We start from the raw sequence: 3,079 nt of genomic DNA, 5'->3' as shown, positions 1-3,079 counted from the left end.
TTCCCTACAAAACTCAAAATTTAGCCAAGCCTGAATCAAGCAAATTCAGCCAAGCCTGAATCCAGCAAATTCAGCCAAGCCTGAATCCAGCAAATTCAGCCAAGTTTGAATCTCTCTTCTACGCCGAAACATATGGCAAACAAAACTCAAAATTCAGCAAGCCTGAATCCAACAAATTCAGCCAAACATGAATATATTTTCTACACTAAAACATATGGCAGACAAAACTCAAAATTCAGCCAAGCCTGAATCTAGTAAATTCGATAATCAAAACGACTCATTTTTCTTCACTACTCAGTTAGTTATGAATTATTAACATACATTCCAAACTTGAGGAGGAGTGTTAAGAATTATAATAGAAAATAATTTATTCCTATAAGAAGTTATGAGGAAAAAATTCTTTCCTTAATATAAGTAAATATTTTCTTTCCTAATTTATATTTATTTTCTTGGATTAGGAATTATTTGTTTCCCTATTTTATGTTAATTCCTATATCTCCTAATAATTAATATGAATTAATTATTGGAGATACCAGGTGATATATCTTTCCTTTCATGTCGTTTCTTTTTTATTATTTTTCCTATTACTGAATTTTTGTAATGGTTATTTATTCTCTCGTTCATATCAATGAAACACGTTCATATCAATGAAATGAAACAATATGAAGTATTTCACTTTATTTCGCATTATTTTGAATTTCAACATCTAGATTTACATGAAAAATTTTAGATGAAAAAATTCACAAACAGAGGAGAAGAATTCATTATATCAAAAAGAAAAAAAAAGTTATGAGTAAAAAGTTGTGAAAAATAGAAGCTTGTGTAATATTACATCCACAAAATCCTGATTATACATGCATGCATGCTCGTGTGTGTACGCATTTTTCAATTGAAACCCAATAGAATTTGGATAACAAACTCATACACAAACCTTTCACTATAGATGGCATCAAGTTCTCTATAAGTAATGGCAGCTGCAGAGAGGAGAAGGAACTCCTATAGAGAAGGAACATCCTAATTACACTATCACAAAATCACTATTATCTCATCCCGCCAATCAATTTATCAAATAAAATTTAAAGCAACTTTGGTAAAAGAAGGGGCATAAATAATAATATTTAGTAAAAGACTTCTGTAAATAAGAACAGATAATTCTATAAAGAAAACAACTTGAATAATTACATACATACCAGCAAATTCCTATATATTTTTTAGGTAGATTTACAACAATAAACATGGCTTCATATTCTGAAGGAAGCAAAAAAAAAGAAAAAATGGTAAAACCCAACAACAAGGCTAATAACCTCTTAGGAAGATTTACATACATACCAACCAATTCCTAAACCTTTACATATCTAACACCTGAACTTCAATTATACGTTACCTTACATATACGTGAAAAAGTCTATTTTGCTTTTAAAAGTTAAAATAGTGGTTATTTTTATATGATATGAAAGATTTGTGTGGAACGAAAAAAAGGAAAAAAAAAAAAAAAAAAAAAAATTGTTGGATAAAAAAATAGTCGTATGCATGTAAATGCCCCTTGTTTGAAATGAGCCTATTTCATTTGTTAACATGGTTTCAAAATTGCATATAAGCATAGTTCTTCATAAGAAGGGGATAAATGTTATAAATCCATAACTCACCAACATGAAGTCAACAAATGGGCCCCCAATAAGTGTGACGTGTTGAACAAGTACACCACACGTATTGGTGTTGACCGAAGAGATCAATAAAACCCAAAGAATTATCTAGGTGGACCTACTTAGAACAGGCTAGGGCTCGAAACGGATTTCACATTGAATTTGAGTTGGGGTTTCCACTTAGGAATTCCCATCTCAAAGAAATATTCTAAGAAAGATGTGTTTGTGATGATCAATTGCTTAAGCTTTTACCAATAAAGAAATACTCTTCTTATATTGTTTAATCCTTCTACATCTTTAAAAGATAAATGTGTTGTTCCTATGAATTAAAATATTTAAAGTTTATAATTTATATATGATAATGCTTTGATATAAAATTTATATTTGCATGCAAAAAAAGAAAATTAGAAAACTTTTCGAAAGAGCAGAAAGAAAGCTGCTCTGTTAGAGCACATAAACCGGTGTGGGATTATTTTAAAATAATTTTCCTCCAGTAGTAGAAGGATATACAGATGCAACATCTTATGGAGTTGGGGAATATGCTTCATTTTTTGTTTTTCTTAACAGCATTGAAATTACAGGAAACAAAATCAGGGCAGAAAATCTTCGCATGGTAATTCAAATCCAACTCAAAAAATAAAAATAAAAATAAAAGAAGATCAAACCCAAAAAAGAAATTTTTCTTAAAAAAAAAACGATTTTTTCAGAAGAAATCACCTCAAGCTGCGGAAAAAGTGCGGTGGATGGAAGCTAACGCGGCGTCGTGAATCAGCTATGAAGGTGTTCAACGTTGAGCTGCAATGGCGGGAAGAACAGAAGAAAGAGAAGCTCTGAGTTTCTTCTCCGAGTCGACAAAACCTAAAGAAATACGCAATGGCTTGGGATTCAAGAAAGCGGGCTCCAGAAATTTCCTCTTTACCAGGTTTTTGATTTGGTTAATAATCATTAAATGGAAAAAGGAGCAGCAATCCATTGTCGTCTAGTCCGGTTAGGATATCTGGCTTTCACCCAGGCGACCCGGGTTCAAATCCCGGCAATGGAATTTTTATTTTTTATTTTTTATTTTTGTTAATTAGACCGTTTATTGAATTTTAAGGAATATTTGTAAATATCTATTTCCCAAGAGAAATTTTTACAAATATTGCAATCAATTTAGGGCTGTTTGTTCGCAAACAGTTTGTGTTCGGTTTGTCAATGAGTTTGTGTTTGATTTTTCGATAAGTAAATAGGATTAATGAGTTTGTGTTCGATTTGTTCGATAAGTAAATAGAATAAATTTTTTTTTGGTTCGGTTAGTTAAATGAATCAAAAACAAGCAGTGATGCATTCGTTCGTATTTGAATCGTTATTTTTCGAAATATAAAATCATTTAAAATAATTATATATAAAAAATTTATCATATTTTAAAAAATTAAATTTTATAAATTATAATATAT

The 3,079-nt window shown here is 30.3% G+C and overlaps 1 protein-coding gene and 1 non-coding gene across 2 annotated transcripts in view; one reads left to right on the top strand and one right to left on the bottom strand.

Annotated features, from left to right (window-relative positions):
• Positions 1-2,565, bottom strand: part of LOC110032511 (mitochondrial import inner membrane translocase subunit TIM14-3-like) — a 6,852-nt gene extending 4,287 nt beyond the window's left edge. Inside the window, exon 1 of the mRNA XM_020736171.1 lies at positions 2,361-2,565. The gene's annotated coding sequence lies outside the window, so the exon portion shown is untranslated. The remainder of the gene's footprint in view (positions 1-2,360) is intronic.
• A 46-nt stretch (positions 2,566-2,611) lies between these two features.
• TRNAE-UUC lies at positions 2,612-2,685 on the top strand. The gene has a single exon. It is a non-coding gene; the product is annotated as a tRNA-Glu (tRNA).
• Positions 2,686-3,079: the final 394 nt, after the last annotated feature.

Source organism: Phalaenopsis equestris, unplaced genomic scaffold (assembly GCF_001263595.1).
Source record: "Phalaenopsis equestris unplaced genomic scaffold, ASM126359v1 Scaffold000002, whole genome shotgun sequence".
NCBI lineage: Eukaryota > Viridiplantae > Streptophyta > Magnoliopsida > Asparagales > Orchidaceae > Phalaenopsis > Phalaenopsis equestris.
Note: the sequence above shows the minus strand (reverse complement) of the source record. Positions and strands in the feature narration are given on the sequence as shown.